Below are 17,423 nucleotides of genomic sequence, written 5' to 3'. Positions count from 1 at the left end.
TGTGTGTGTGTGAGAGAGAGAGAGAGAGAGATTTTCATCCATTTTAGATACTTAGCAACTATCTTCAGTGCAATCTGTCAGTAGAACCATCAGTTTTCCCTTCTACACTGTTCACCTGTCTGCTGATCTTGTAAAGAATAACTCTGCTTGTTTTAAGGTATCATGCCTGTTTCTCTACAATGCATAACTGGATTTCTATTTCTCAGTTACAGTTCCTTGAGGTGAAAGGCCCATGGCATGCTGTTTGACAACTTCTGTTCACATAGGAATTGGAGAGCAAGGCCAGGTCATGCTCTTGGATGCGCCCATATGGCACTGACTAAACCAACAGTTGTTACATGTTTGCATCCAAAAGCAATATTTGGCTTCATGTAAGTAAAGTAACAGGGTAACTGAATTGTGTAAAAGGCTGGGTAATGTAATGACTGTCATTTAGAGTTGAACTGTACATGCTAAAGTAGAATAGGTTGCCATAGGTCAAGAAGGGGATTCTCTTTCCTCCCACACTAGATATCCATCATTGCCAAAGTGGCGTGGTGGTATATGAGAGCAGATGTGGTCAGCTTCTGGCCATTGCTGAGGGCAGGATCTCAGACAAGATGGACCTTTGGTTTGATCTACTATAGGAAATCCAATGGGCCAGATTCTTTAATGGTTTCAAAATCATTTGCCCAATGTATCTTGGGAGAAGCATGCTAAAAATCAATATTATACAAGAGTAAAACCAGTTTAAATCAGAGGACAATCAGGTTCTCTGTTCCAATGCTGTGCAAAAAAATTAATCACAAAGTAGCATATCCTTGTCATAAAAGTGCTTTTGCCTTTATCTTTATTTACACATAAGATATGGAACTGAGATCTCAGATGCACGCAGCAAAAAAAGGAAAAATTTCCTCCGGATTGTAAAGATTCGTCATTTTGTCACTACATTTATTTCCTCCGCTCCCTCTTGCACATTGCTTTCTGCTCTGGGGGGGCCTTCAGAGGAGTCAAAGGAGAGCATTGTTTTGAAAAATACATTCTTCCCATTAAGGGGTAGAAAATTAATTTCCTTCATAGAGTCTATAAACATATTAATTTAAAACTGATCTCCACTGAACAAACAGTGTTCACATGGCAAACATTTCTTATACTGCTCACCAGAAACAGTTCCTTTGCTTTTCAGATTTTGAAACCTTATTGCAAACGGAGAAGAACGTGAATTTTCTGCTTGTTGTTTTTAACCCCATGTTCTGTACCCAGAACAATGCAAACCTAAAAGAATTTCAAGACGAGAGGCCTGAGTCTCCTCCCATTCACCCAGCTGTTAATCAGGAGTCAATGGGGTTACACGGCTTTAAAAGTGTGATGCTTCCCTGAAAAGTGACAAGGTAAAAATGGCAGCTTCTTATTCACTAGCTGTGCACCCTAAATGCAATTAGAGCCATAATTGCTTATGTTAGCAACAAAATAAATGTTTTCCACCTTTTACTTCTGTTAGCTCTGCAGAGGCAATGCAGCTATGGGAAAAGCAGCTGGATTCTACTGTCTTTTGCATCATCAATCTTAGTTGTTAACTAAGGGCCTGATTCTCCACAGCCTTGAACCTTGTGTTGAGATTCATGCCTGGGCAAAGTGTGTGTAGAATGTTACCGTTTCCTTTTGGCAGCACTCTATATCCAATTTGAACTCATTTGGCATGTAAGTAAAGGTCTACATAGGGTACAAGTCAGTGGGGAACCAGGCCCTGCTTTACAAGGCCTAATTTTCCCTTGGTCACATCTGTGAAACTCCAGTGATAACAATGAGGTTGCAGAAGGGCATAAATTCACCCACAGAATATTAATAATGATGCACAAAACGGAAAGAACCCAACTTAATTTTCAAATGTTAGGTTGAGTTTCATTGTAAACTAAGCAATATGAGACACAATAAACACGGAACCCCATGATATTTTTACAGAATCACCACTTATTGTTTTAAATGCAAAATAATTCAAATCCTGCAGGACTATCAAGTAGGATATTGAGATGAGATTATTATGCTATGTGTTGGTTAAACCTTATTTGCGCTCTACATTCTCGAATGTAACTAGAAAGAGCCCAAAATTATTCATATAGGCAGAAATGTCACTATGGAAACAAAGAGCTAGTTTAATTTAGTTAGGCCAGTATCAACAAAGCCTGCTCTAATAAGCCCGATAAACAGGCACAATCTACATTAGTGCTCACTGAGGAACAAGTAAGTACACTGAGTAAACCACAAGGTAAAGATGTTTCGGAGGGGAACAAAATGAAAAAGATATTGTACTTTCAAAAGCTTAGGGCATCAGCTGCAATCAGAAACAAATCCTTCAATATGAAACATGTAAAGCAATTACAGATATATTGACAGTCCATATTACAATATTATAGTCTCCAGCAATTCATCACAGTGCCTCACCATATCTAAATGAATTCTGAGTGCCAGGGACAGCAACTTGTGCAAGCCTATGACCTTTGCAGAACAAAGTCTTGCTAGTAGCTTCTAGTGTAAACCAGCTGACATGTTCCACCCGTGCAAGCCTTTCTAAGTGATCAGATTTTGGTTGTCCTAAAAGCAGTAGGAGATTGTATTAATCAATTAAACTATTTTTATCTAAACACAGTAACCAGAGCCCGCTGTCTACAGTCCTGAGCTCCACCTTTCAAGACGGAGAATGATTTTTGATCTCTGAAGCCGCACCCTACATCTTCCTGTAACAACAGCAGCTGCTTCACACAAGATTGGCCAGCTGAACACGTAGTCTTGAAAAGCAAATGTTGAATGTACAATGCAAACAGCTTTGTTAACGGAAACAAAGTTGTAATTGTTGGAGCCCACATATGTCTGAGCAACGTATCAAGCAAGTATGGAGGCACCATCCTGCTGTTACTGGACCTTGAATATGTGGCTGTTTGGGGAGAGTTTACTGTGCTGATTTTCCTCCTCCCATCACTCATTTCTTATGAATTTGTCTGACTTCACACAGAGTGCTCCACAAGAGATGCTGCTGTAACCATTTTCCCTGCAGATTTATTCTCTGTGGGGTCTTATTCTGCAGTCACTTGGCTGCCAGAGGAGTGAGAAGAACACATAGGAAATGTGATTGTCCCTGAAGAATAACACAGGAAAAAATATCACTTTATTTTAGGCTATTATTCCTCCCTTAACAGCAAGCATGCGCATATATCACCAATGTCTAAAGCCAGTTCACACTGAAAATACAACTAGAGCTATTTAATGCCAACATTTTTAAAATGCCTATTAGACAGTTAAATGGCTGTCTGGACACCAAATTGGGCACCTAAATGCAAGACAGGCATGTAGGTAATTTTCAAAGGGGTGCCCTCGGGTGGGAGCAAGGAGCCTCATTTGTGTGTTATGGGCATGGCCAAAGATATAGCTGCCAAAGTGGGATTTCAAAATGGACAGGGGCCACCTTACCGTAGCAAGGATTAGATGCCCCCAGTTAGGCATGCTCAGGGCACATATTAATTGATCAGCTCTGGTTCAGGGTTCTTTTCAGGGTTAGATTAGCACTGGAGATGCAAAGTATGCTTTTAAACCCCTAGTAACTTGACCATATCAAAAATGCCTTTCACCAGACCATTAAAGGGTGCATCTATGAGCAGTGGACTATAACCCTGCCAAATGTATGCAGGACCTTTAACTCTTCTGTTCAAGAGTATCAGCAAATGTTGGGAGGGAGAACTTAAAAAGGGTGTGGGTTCACTCTCTTAATTCATGAGCAGTTTTTGGCTCAAACTTTTAAAGCAAAAAATGCTCCTGGGCTGGGAAGTCACTTGGCCTCTAGCAGAAAATGAATGCAAAAATGCTCTGCCCTTTCAAAGCCTTAGCAGCAATAATCCAAGATGAACATATAGGGCCAATTTCCCCCCTCAGATATGAATGCATAATTGGCAGTGACTTCAGTGGAATTTTTGACCAAAAGAAGAGAGATTCCCCTGGCCCGTCTGCCCATCTATCACCATCATTGTCACCGTTATTATCGTCCTTCTCCTCCAGGGTTCTCATCCAGACTCAGCTCGGTCTCTCCATCAGCTACTCCTCTGCTAATTTATATTCCTTGCCTCTCAGGTAGGGGCTACCAATGAGGCGCAAAATGTAAACTTGTGGCGAGCACCTGCTTATCTACCCATGCTCCTTAGCAGACTAGCTGTTTGGGGAGGGGTTAACTCCAGTCCTTTGTAAAGCCAGTGTAAGGTCCTTTCCTCCCATTTCCAGGAACTAGGCAGATGTAACTGTGAGGTAGAATAAAGAATGGGTTAGAGATCTGGAAACATCAATCATCATGTTTTCTTTCCTTGTTTGTGTGAGAATTGCTGTACTCAATTCTCTAAAGTGTTCTCTGTCTATTCTGCCTCATCCTGGAAAGCATTCTCTGATACTTTGTACAGAGGACACTACACAGTACATACAAAATAAACTGTATTGCAGACACTTTTTCTGTGCCTGGGATCACAGAGGCATAGATGGAATTAGATTAACATTAATCACCACATGTTGTACACATCAGAGGCAAGATGTCAGGTGCCAGTTGAACATGATTCTAGACAATGAAATCCCAGGCCTGCTCCACGTTGGTATTCTGCAACATCAAGGAAACATCATGTCTTTAAGCACTCCGGAGAAGCATCTACTTACGTGGCACTGTGGTTGCAAAAGGGGTTAGTCTGAACAACTGGAAATCCTATAATAAGTTGAATATAGTAGAGTGGTTCCTCTGGTAAGAGCAAACATGCAAACTAAGGAATAATTTTGTCCTGCATGGGAGGGAAATCTGAGAAATCTGAAGAGATTTTACCTGTGTTCTTTCAGCTAGCTGAGTAATTAAACATAGGGCATGACTTATATCTCTCCATATATCTGCAATTGTTTTGGCTAACTTGCTTTGATGCATGGAGTACTGGCTGTGAATTTCCTAGCTCTGTGGGTTCCTCCTTCAATTCTCCTCTTTCTTCCCTGAAACAAACATAGTAAAATGACAGCAGTGGAGAAGGGTTTGTTTTCATGACTCAGCCTGTGTGTGTACACTATATGTTCGTTAGTCTTAAATTGTACATAATATCTTCGAAAATAGAATGTTATCCAAGTAATGTATGTAAGAATGAAGGAGGCTTTAGGCTCCCGGTACTCAATTCTAGATGAAAAATGCCACATGGTGATCAATTGTCTAGTGGGCAGAGCAAAGGACTGGCTATCAGATTTCCCAAGTTTTATTCAAATCTCTGCCACTGGGTTGTTGTGTAATCCTGGGCATGTCATTTATCCTCTTTGTGCCTTAGCTTGCTGGTCTATAAAATGGGTATGATATTATTTACTCATCTCACAAGGCTGATTAACATTTGTCAAGTTAGCTGAGGTTGGTAGTGAAAAGTATTTTTTTTAGTGTTCCTGTGCAGTGCTGATAAGTGTTAAGTACGGTCTTTCTTTTTTATTCTTGTAGGTACCAATTTGCATAGGTCCCAATATATCTATATATATCTATTTCTATATCTATCTCTCTCTATATATATAGGCCCCTATAGATTAAGAATTAAAGCAACTGGTCAAATTCTGCCCACAAATGCCCAGCACAAAACTTTTAACCAGGAGCATGAGCTGTTTACTTCTATTCTAGCTCCTACCGACACAAGTGCTGCCAGGAGGGGTCTGTATGTTTAAGTGTGTACCACATACCCCAAACCTAGCAGTTACCCCATCCACATATCGCTACACTGGTAATTTATGTGCCTGACTGTAACCATCTGTATGGGGATTAGGTGCATGGAACAGCTACCAGCCAACATATGGTTGTATATTAGCACTAATTCTACAGTGTAAACATGTGCTCATTTTGTGGCCATTCTGTGTTATACAGAAGTTCAGCTTGGTATCAACAACAGGATAAAGGAGTGACTTGTTCTCTGGACCTTTACAATCACTCAGCAACGCTTCCATCTCTACCCCTCTCACTCTGGCCTTTTTACCTCAACCTCACTTCCCCACAACATTTTAGAAGACACTGTCCAACACAATCATGACAAAAATCATTGTGGCATTGCTAAGAGACATGGTTTTCTCTCCCCCTGACCCCTGAAATAAATTTTTAAAGCCAAGCAATTGATTCATTTTATTTTTCATTTTTGTCTTTTCTTCTGCAGCACATCATTCCTCAAATTGTCAGTTAAACCATTCTCTCCCTTAAAACAATCATGTTTATTAAATTGGAATGATTGATTTTCTAATCCTGAAAAATATTAATATCTTGATGCCTTGTGGGACTGCATCTCTGATCTAATCATTTCTCCTACATGGAAGACTTCTGGTTCTAGGCTGCTCAAAAGTAGTTAAAACAAAAACAAAACAACCAACAAAAATCATTGACTTTGAAGGTAAAAAGGAAGGCAATTTTCCAATATTTCCATTATCTGATTCAGATGGTGCAACATATGGGATAGAATTTGTAAGGATCATCATTCCTTTTTCATTATATGTGTGAAAGTATGACCTTCATCTTGGGTCCAAAAACTTCTCACTTCCTTAAGTATTCTATTGTCATTGAGATGAAATTGGTGCCATATATTAAGAAAGAACAGTGCAATAGTGCAACAAATATAACTGAACAGGAGGAATGGATCGTACAGCACTTCCAAATTCCTCCATGTTTTGAAATGCCAGCATTGTATTTCAGTTGGTTAAAAGAAGCAGAATTTCTAATATCTTCCCCCAGAGCAGAAAATGAAATTAATACCTTTGTAAACTGTAACATCCATGAGAGGAAATGGTCTTCATCATAAGTGATATTGAAGATGTTTTCATTTTCTTACACTGTTCTTTGTTTTCAATTCATCTGTGCGAGAAGGATTTCCCTCGGAGAACACTGAAATTAAAGACTGAAGCTAGAATGAATTAATTAATTTAACTAATTTTACTGCACATGTTATTTCAACAGTCTCTTCCTTCAGTAAAAAAATTGAATGTAGTTTGCTGTAGTCACCATAACAATGGTTCTGATCAACTACACCAGGGAAGATTTTAAAATCGAATTTTAGCAGTTCTCAAGGACATGTGTTATAGTCTTTCATTTCTCAATGCTAAAAATAAAACATTCATTAAGAAGTAAGGGCTCAGTGTCCTAAGTTACAAGCTTCAACTAGGCAGTGAGCTTTGCCAAGCCTATTGATTCTGTCTAATATGTCTCCCTATTTTTTCCTTGTGATTGGGTCTGTACTCCATATTGACACTAAAAGAGTTAACTGGAGACAGCTATTAATGCCCCTGGTTGCACTGGAGACTGGTCTACTCTGGCCCAAATGAAGATGAAGCCCAGCAGGGGAAAGGCTATGTGGTAAGCATAAAAGAAGGAAACTCAGATGAGAAGGAGACTGCAGAGAGAAGCAGGAATAACTCTGTAGGCCCCACTCTGGTCACCAGAGAGTGGAGTAAAGACCTAGAGGCAGATGTACCGTAAGCTCAGCGAGGGTCTGTGAGAAAGGGCCTGAGGGAAAGCCAAGGTAGGAAGAAGATGAGTCTGAGGGTGGAGACCTTAGTGGCTCAGCACCAGGTCCTGGATGGGAACCGAGAGGAGAGGAAAAGCCTGGGTTCCCCTACTGGCCCAGTGGAAAATGAGGTGCAGAAACACACTGGTGCAAGTGGGGAGAAGAACTATTGAGGTTTGGTGCCAATCCTCCAGAGAGAAAGTCTTGGGATGTATCATTCCACACAACAGCAGGAGGATAACCCTACAGCATCTGGGAAGGGGTGAAGAGTCTGCAGAGAAGAGAGCCCCGATGGGGTGAATCGTTACGTGTATTTGAGTTTAGTTTTTTGGATTTTGTTTATGCCAGAAGGGATGGGACTAAATGTTACCTGTCCAGAGGGCTGAGTCATGAGAAGAGAGACCACTGTAGGGCTGGAGCAGCTGTCAGCAGGGAAAGGCAAAAGGAGATCCTGCTATGGTATACCCAGCCATGAGTGGGACATGCCAGAGGTGAGTCAATTCTGACATTCCTCACTGTAGAATCCCTTAAATCTAGTCAGCAAATATAGTAGTCAAGAGCCATCTCATCTAATCTATTGAATCGCTAAGCACCATTCTTTCTGTTTTAAATTTTAGGAGTATTCCTGATCTGGCATCTTCCTAAATTCTTTCTTGTCCTTTCCCAATCTGGCACTGTCTTTGAGATAGGACTGTGGGGAGGTGTAGTGGGGTGGCTCCCCCATTCCAGCAGAAAAAGGGTTAAAGTCAGCCCTGGGAGAAGGTTGTGGCTGAGAGCTGCTAAGCTGGGCTGATTGGGGAAGTGGCGGCAGCTGGGCCACGCCCCAATCAGGCCACAGCTGGCCTGTATAAAAAGGCTGTGAGGCAGCAGCCTAAGGAAGTCTCTCTCTCGTCTGGGAGAGAGCAGGGCCTGGCTGCCTGCAGAAAGGGAGTGAAGTACTGGGAGTGAAGCAGGGCTGGGGAGAGCCAGAGGAGCAGGGGCGCTCCAGGCTGGCAACTCCCTAGGCTGCAGGGCCTGGTCCAAGGCCCAGAGAGGTACGGGGAGGCAGAGGAAGGCAGCAGATCCGAACCCTCTTGCCTATGATGAGTGGCTTTTACACTGCAGTCTGCCCCAGGGAGTGGGGGCTTGGTGATGACTGGCAGTAGCCCAGACTGAGGCAAGGTGAGGATTAGAGGGCTGGGGGTTTCCCAGAGAGGGGAGACCCATAGAGACTGGTGGGGGTATTGCCAGGGGGCAGCCCCAGGGAAAAAGGGCACTGGGGTCCAGGAAGGACATGGGGCCAGCTACAAGCAGGACACTGGCCTGCAGAGGGTGCCCAGGCTAGAAAAGAGCTAATTCCCTGAGATGACCAGCAGGAGGCGCTGCAGTGGTGAATTCCGCATGTTTACAGAAGGGTTTCTTTTCCATTCAACACTCACCAGCCTGAAGGATAAGATTTTTTGAGTCTGCTACTGATCTTGATCCCCACCATAGCAAAACAATTAATTTTAACAATTTTCTGTTGAACTTCTAATATGATTAAGAGCCTCCTAATATCCATTTGCCTTTAATGTGTTCAGTGAAAGCCTAAGTGTGGAAAATATTTTAAATAACAAATTCACCTTTTTGTTTTGACCTATGCAAATAAATGGTCTATCAGTCATGTTCAATGTCCTCTGAGCATTAATCTGAAGAATCACGCAGGTTGAATCCACCAGTCAAGAATGGCATCCTATAGGTTTTTAAAATCTAGATGAATATCATTGCCTAAGGAGAACACTAAATTTTACACTGCTCATTAGCAAAGTAACTATTTGAAGAGTGCAAAGTGCAATGTGGCGTAATGCTGAAGCTGCTATTGCAACAACAAAGTGCTGTTCTTTGAATTCTGTGTGGAATAGGTATAAAATAGGGCTAATTTGAAAATGCATATACCTATATTATAGATCAGAAGGCCTTGCCATTGTCTTGTTTTCAGATTTAAAGCCCATGAGGGTTTTTATTACATCCATGTGCTTACATTCTCAAACCCCTTGCCAATGGGGCTATAATTAGACAGGGAATCAGTTTGCTTAATTCTTCTGGTGCTTCACAACATACTCTCAGGGCCCAATCCAAAGTTTCCCACGAACGTTAGAGGGTGTTAGGCAGAGTCTTTGTGGAATAGCGAAGAATTGAAACAAAAACATAACTAGCAAAGGGGCAGTGAATACCATGATAATTACTAGCAATGGAGACTGTTGTTGCTTTCCTAGGAAGAAAATTCCTTTCCTGCTTCCAAGTTGTATACCTTCTTTCAAAAGTATCAGCAAAAGATTGTACCTTTAGATCTTAGAGTTCACCAGAAAAAAAAAATCCATAAAGGATATACATCATATTTGTTTCAAAGATCAGCTAAGCAAGCATTCAAGCTCTGGATCTAGCAGTGCTAGGTCTCTGTTCAAACACAGCATACACCTAGACCCTATCTCTTTAATGAGAGCTCACTGAAGATTAATGTTCTCTGTATGTCTTTTAAATAGATTCTAAAAGGCTGACCTTCTCTCTGAAATTGTCCCTCTGAGATACATGGCAGTACCATTGTTCCTTTCATTTTTAATTCTGATTAGTTCTTGTCATTCAAGTCACCCCTTCTGTGTTTCCACTGAATGTATTTTTAATCATTTTAATTTAAAAAGGCCTTTAAATACGTTTCCCATTATAGAATCCCATTATCCATGGCTGAGTTTCAGAACTACTGTATGGTATGGAAGTCCTCAGTGGTTTCCTATAATTCCACAATATATTTCTGTCATTTGGGGAAGGAATGTCTTGGTTCCAAGTCTTTACATTTCAACCTGATAGAAGGCCCCACTACTTCTTACTATCTGGCACATTCAGTGCCTTGGAAGGTGAAGCAGTTAGAGTGGAACTCCCATGGCACGAATCAATTATATATATTCCTAAATTTAGATAATATTTTATTTCTCCTTTCAGCCAAGCGACAGGAAGAAGCTGATTTGCTGTCTGGCAGAAATCTCCTCTGAATTTCTGGGATGATGGAAAAAAATGAACACCAGGTAACTCCCAGTCCCCGACCAGTCGTCACTCAGTCCTAAAACATAAACAAGCATGGCCACTAATGAGGCATTATTGTGCTGGTTCAGATCATAGACCCCAGTTTTCTGATGCTGGCAAAGCCATTTTAATAAAGTGGATCATAGAACTGGAAGGGATTTTGAGAGATGATCTAGTCCAGTCCCCTGCACTCAGTATTATCTAGACCATCCCTGAGAGGTGTTTGTCTAGCCTGCTTTTAAACATATCCTCTCACAGCATTCAGACCACTGGGGATAAGTGGTGCATTTCCATGGATGAGCTGAGGGGCCCAACCCCCAAACTCCACAGATTCCCCCAGGATTTACATGAAGCCAGGTACTTTGCATCAGCTCTGTGACCAGGCAGCCCTCTTGTTCCTTATTAGTCCTGCTTCAGAAAAATCATGCTACCAGAGATTGTTCCTGGCCATCATTATCCCTGCAACCCCAATTAATGGGATGGTTCTCCACCATGGAGGGGCTCTATCTTTCGGTGGGAATCTCTGCAGGGCTTGTGCAGGAGATGTGTCTCTAGACCCATCCCCACACAGCATGGGGCTACCCACTCTTCACCTCTAGCTAGCCCTGCTCCCTCACCACGTATGGATTCCAACGCCACAAAAATTCTGTGTGAAATCTTAGAAAGGTGGAGACTCTGCCACAATGGCAATGCCCTCCTCTCCGTTTCTGAACAGGAGCAGCTGGTGACCCACACACGGATGCTCCTCTGTGCACAGAGCTTGGGGCAGATGGAAAGGAAATACTAGCTACCAAACTAGCAAGAAAACCATGCACCTGTCTGATTGCAGCATAGCGAAAACAAAATGTCACCCATTTTTGTCAGATGGGAGCTTTGCATGAAAGAGCCCAGGCTAATTTCTATGAATTAAAGGCATGGTAGTGACAATACAAGTGGTTTTGCAGTGGATGAGCAATGGCTATGCTTGGGTTATATTTGATGGTGCGCTTCTAGGTTGCATCTTCAGCACCATGTGGATATGTTTCTGTAGCTGGTATTATCCTGTAATTGTCAATCTCTCTCACTACATGAGCAGAGTACGTCTTTAGCCCAAATAGAGATAAAGGACAGTACACATCAGGTGGCACCCTGGCAATTTTTTGTCATCCTTCTCCTAACCACTGAATAAGAGCATTTGCTCCTTTGTGGGAAACTTCTAATACCATTGAACTTTCTTTTATATGGTACTTTTGATAAAAGTTACAAGTTCAAAATGCTCTGTGGAATTTAAAATTATAAGGCAGTAGGCTGTATACAGTGAAAGAGAAGGAAAGGGTTGTTTAATAGTAGTGGGGGGGAATTAAGGACTTGATTGTGATTTCACTTACATTGGAATAAATTGAGTACCTCCACTGAAGATAAAATCTAGGTGATGAAGGTGACATGCGAGATCAGAAATTTCCCCTCCGTCAGTGTCTCTCAACCTTTCGGTTGGTGACCCTTTATTGAAATTCAGAAATTTTCATGATCCTGTTACATGTACTGTAAGAGTAAAAATATATCAGTTATAACAATAAGCTTATCATGTATTTTGAGAGGTTGACAGAGAATACTTGACCTTGAAGGGTCAGGGTGTGTAAGGAGCAGGGGTGGAGGGGAATAGGGATTTTCTTTGCTTTAGATTAAAATAAAATTTGCAACGCCTCCATAGATCCATAAGGACCTGTGCTGGCTATAAGAGGGACTCACAGGGTGCATAAGCCAGTGTTAGCCATTTGCACAGGGGTGAATTTCATTCCAGCAACTTTTTACTAAATACAGCACAGGTCACTCAGTAGTCAATGACAGGCACCCACCAAGATCAGCCGAAAGGTACATAGTATTGGCTGCTCTACTCTGGTTGTAAGTGGCCAAAGCAAAACCTTATGCAGCACAGATGGGACTGTGAATGCTGGCCCAGAAGCACAGAAAAAAATGTTCCACACAATAAGCCAGCACGCACCTGCAGCTGCCACCCCCATTCTGCACGGGACTCAAAGGAGGGCACTTTGGTGCCTGCTGCAGAAGAGGTGTAGCTGGGGAAATAAAGCTGAGCCATCCTCCATGCCATAGAAATAAGAAGCACAGCAACTATTTTCTGAGGAAACCAGTAGCTCCACCTGCTAAGAGCATCTTGAGATTGTGAGGATGTCCACACCAAGCTGAGTACCTTCCCCACTGCATTTGCTTCCACTCCCATGCAGAATCAAGCCTATCAGTTGCATGATAAAGTTAGGCCTCCAGTTAAGTAGCTACCACATGCATGCAGGAGGTATGAAATAGATCGCTACAGGGTGCTCTGTCTTCTGCAAAGGTGCTGTTTGACATGTACAGAAACCATGCTCAGAGTTTGGTCATCTTTAGCCATCATTTCAGAGATCAGATTCTATGAATCACATCATGCATGGGGGTGAGATCCCAAGAAAAGTAGGCCCTGGAGGAGACAAGGGGGGTTACCAGCTCCTCTCGACCTTTCTCACTTCACCCTGCCTTGATGGATATAGAGTAAGTGTAGTCTATAGGAAATGGATAGTATCCCTTAAAGTCAGGGAGCCCTCTAGTGCCTTCTGTTGCAAAAGCCGTCAGAACCTAAAAGACTAGCAGTGCATATGCAGTGCTGTTGTTGCTTTGTTGGTCCCAGGATATTGGAGAAACAGGTGGGAAAGGTAACTTCTTTTATTGGTCCAGAAGTTGGTCCAATAAAAGATATTACCTCACCCGTGTGTCTTTCTTGTAGTGCTTATCTGTAGGTAGGCCTTGTATGTTTGTGAATGATTAGATGGCTATTTGGAACACAGGTGTGTCTCTGTGGTTTCTTTATATTCTTAATATAATACAGAGAGGAAGGACCTGACAGTAAGGATGAGAAGTTCCCTCCCCCATGGAAAAACTGTTTGGAGCCTGGTGAAAAGAAATGCTCCAAGCAAAGAGATGCAGCTCTTGAAATATATTTAATTTGGGAATGGAGGAATCATTTTAATGGAGTAATAAAATAAAAAATTAGCTGTCAGATTTTCAAATTAATTAAATAAATATGAAAGCCGACTTCTTATTATTTTATAACTCATTCAAGATGCACAAAGTTTATCACCTTCATTTAATACTGAACATAAAGCATTCCCCGTTTATTACTCTGCCCCAGCTGTACTGTTCAGATTAGCATTCCACCTCAGCTGTAGCCCAAAGAATTGTCAGACATAAACTAGTATTAGGTGTGGGAGATGGGAGAGAGGAAGACAACAGAAGGAGAAAACCCTCGGGATGGCCTCTGATATTTGTGTGAGGATCCTGCTTGGACTACACAAAGAGTGTCCTTCACTAAACCTGACCCTTGCACGTTCCTTGCAGGTAATGAATAATTGGTCTTTGCATGCAGGATCCTTACATTTGTGTTGTTATGAGTGGGATCTCCAAAGACAATCACAATGTTAGCTTGTGGCAGGCTGTCATTATTACTGTCACTTGCAAAAGTGATTTATTTATCAACGTCTGTTTCATCTGATGATTTCCAGATGCTCCTGCTCTGCATTAACATCAGTGGTAAATACAATCTTAAAAAAGAGAGCGAATAGCTAGTTCCTTCTGAAGCTCTAAGCTCACAAGTCTTTGCCAGTCCATCCGATTGGTAGGTTTGATGACACAGCTTCAACTAGCAATAACGTTCATGTTAATATTATTCTGTGTTTGCATTTGATGTTTAAGACTTCCCAATTTGTTTGAGAAACCAACAAGGAGATCTGCTAGACCAGGCATGTTATTGGGTATTCAAAGCTCTTACTCACAACATACCTGTTTAATGCAGTAGATTGTGTGTGTGTGTCTAATAGATAGGTAAGATAGCACGTGCGTATTACAGATATTGGGTCATAGCTAAAAGCCTTCCCCACCATCACTAGCTAAAAGCCTTCCCCACCATCACTAAATGATTTACTGGTACTTTGGGGGCAGCTGCCAGAAAAATGGAGCATGATAATTAGGTATAAGTAATGTATTTATCAACCAAATATTTATAATGTCCCCATCACCAGAGTATGTAAGTGCCCATTTAAACGTGTGCAGGTCAGATAAGTATCTAAATGACTATTGTTAAAAAAGACAATGAGGTGCCACAATTAGGGGGACAAGATCCATTCCTCATCAAGAAAAAGGCTGAACAGGTTCTTGGTAAATATTGAGATTTAACACTCTTTCTCACACTCAAACATGCATCCTGTTCATCTTTGATGCTCCCATTTTTTGGAATTCCCAGAATATCGGGTGAACTCATCTCTTCTCTGACTGAGGAGCTCAGACTCAGAAAGACGGAAAATGCAAAACATACTGTTTGCAGATGTATTGAGTGGGGTTAGAAAGAGTCATGTAGGTGTGTACACACATATATAGAGTACAGAGTATCCCTTAAAGCATGAGCTGAAAGATGTTAAGATGACATCAACTGACAGCCAGAGATAAGAGAAGGAAAATGAAAAGATACAATTTTGGAGATTGAGGGGCAAGGAAGGAAAAAAAAATCAAATTCAGTGAGTGTTATGGTTTAATAAAATCTGACATTTTTCTCTCTATTTTAAATGTAGGTCATAGTTCTGAATCCTGAATTTTCTGAATCCTGTCTTTAGTGAAAAGTTTGCAGTGCTTACTTCAAGGGCCATACTTTAGTAAACGAAGAGAACATCTTAGCTGAATAAATCCTTCCAACAATACATTTTCTGTGTGCAGAACTAAAATCTATAAAAAGGGAAGCCTCAAGAGAAAAATGAGTGACTTTATGAAGCTGGGCTGAGATTTAGAATGTGGGGTATGCCTTAGCAGAGATTGATTAGTGAGCAGACAGCAAATCAGGTGGCCAAAGGTGCAAGATAAATGCAATTTATCGTTTCATTGGTTCTGCAATTTATAAGGGCAAATTCTCTGCTGGCCTTACTCCATTGAAGTCAATCAGTCAGGCCTGCGGAGTTTTTAGCTCATTATATCACCACATTGTACAGTATTTGGTGTGTTTGCAGTGTGATGTGGGAATGGATAAAGTACACATAATACATGATTATATGCCCTAAGCATTTTATTGACATATATTTTAAATGGGCACATTACTTAAAAGCACCCATAATGTCTTTATACTACTGCATCATATTCTGAATATGCCATACACAGATTTGGTCATTTTCAGTAAAATATTATGCAATATTTTTATATAAAATTTTAAATGAAATTTTATTGAAATTGTTATGGCAATTTCTAATTTACCAAATTCACTTCTGAAATTGCTTTTCTGTACATCAAAATGCCATAAATTTAAAGTCTGATGTTGCATCACCATCCAAGGCTAGTTGCAAGTGCTGTGTGTCTGACTGAAAAGCTGAATCTCTTATCTTTCAAATTGTAGAAAGGTCTTGCTTGTAGATATAATGAAACACAAGATGAGATCTTAAATCTGCCAATAGTCCAAGAGTGAATATTGCCCACTCTGGATTTCAGCCCAGTGTAATTCTGATGTGAAATTCCACATTTGGGCAGAAAGAAGGAAATATTTCTAGGGTAGGTTATATTTTAAAAATCTGTAGCTATTTAAGGTGCTCTGGGTTTTGGAAAGTTGGAAGTAGTCCTGGGAGGAGATGGATTAGTGGCAGAATGCAGGTGCAGTTGTCAACGGTTCATCATTAATACAATTTATCACATGGGTCTTTAATCTACTACATAAATTACAATACTACTTGTGATTTAAAATAAATGTGTTAGCTGTAATTTATAGTTCCCTCTGATCCTGTAAACATTGAATTAAAGGTTCTCATCAACTCTGGCTTTCCAGGTGGTTGCAAACAAAAATATAGTCCCCCCCACAAAGTTTGTAAAACTCTCTAAAACATTTCTAAAATGGTTTCTCTGTAACAGATGTTTCATATACTATGTGTGCTGGTGTAATATGAACATTTTACTGGAACTTATTTGGAGTAACTTACAAACTACTCCAGTAACTCATTGGTGGCTTTAGCATACATGAGAGATGTAACCATCCCAAACCCAAGCTGATAAAACGACACCATCTTGTATTGTAGCCACAGATCAAGCAGAGAGACTGACTGACAAGGAGATAGGTAGATAAAGTGGGTGAGGTAATATCTTTATTGGACCAACTTCTGTTGGTGAAGGAGACAACCTCGCGAGCTTACACGGAGCTCTTCTTAAGGTCTAGAAAAGGTAGGTAGGAAGGAAAGCAGGCACACCATTATAGTAATAGAATATTGCCGTTCCAAAACAATTTGACAGGGTTACATCAGATTTATTTTCTTGAAATGATAGTTACATCCTGAAGACCATCAGAGAGCATTGGCCCCATTAAATTCCCTCAACCAGCTTTGCTCCTACCTTTTCATTAGGTTTTGTCTGTCAGGTGCTGTGGTCAGTATTGAGGTATTTGTTTTGTTCCTCCTAAAGCCTGCACAGAATCTGAGTATCCACTTCAGAAGAAGTAGCTGCACTGAATACTGAGTATTTTTCCCTCTGCATGAGATAACATTAGTGGCCCAGAAATAGAATTCTGTAAAATGAAGCTTGCAGCCATAAATAGGTGGCTGCAGTCTGAAGAAGCAGAGAGGGAATTTAATCAGGAAAATGTGCTTTTAATTTTGACTGTTTTCCATAACAGACCTAACTGAAGAGGAATAATTAAAACAGAAGGACTGAGTGCAGAATAGGTAATAACTGTGGAAATCTCATTGAAAGGAGGATTTAATTGTGCCCGCTAGCTGTGTTCCAATAAATTGCTGTTACATTGAGTACTTAAGGGAAAAAAGAGGCCAGTTTGCTAAACAACATACCCTGATATTTCAGTCTCTTTAATCCTTTGCTTCCATGCGCAATGAGCCTTCG

The 17,423-nt window shown here is 41.0% G+C and overlaps 1 long non-coding RNA gene across 1 annotated transcript; it reads left to right on the top strand.

The window, feature by feature from the left end:
• The first annotated feature begins 237 nt into the window (after positions 1 to 237).
• Positions 238 to 2,721, top strand: LOC120371586. Its single transcript, XR_005584453.1, has 3 exons — positions 238 to 371; positions 1,166 to 1,370; positions 2,627 to 2,721. It is a non-coding gene; the product is annotated as an uncharacterized LOC120371586 (long non-coding RNA).
• Positions 2,722 to 17,423: the final 14,702 nt, after the last annotated feature.

The sequence above is a fragment of the Mauremys reevesii genome, linkage group 9 (genome assembly GCF_016161935.1).
Source record: "Mauremys reevesii isolate NIE-2019 linkage group 9, ASM1616193v1, whole genome shotgun sequence".
NCBI lineage: Eukaryota > Metazoa > Chordata > Testudines > Geoemydidae > Mauremys > Mauremys reevesii.
This window is presented reverse-complemented; position numbering and strand designations above follow the sequence as displayed.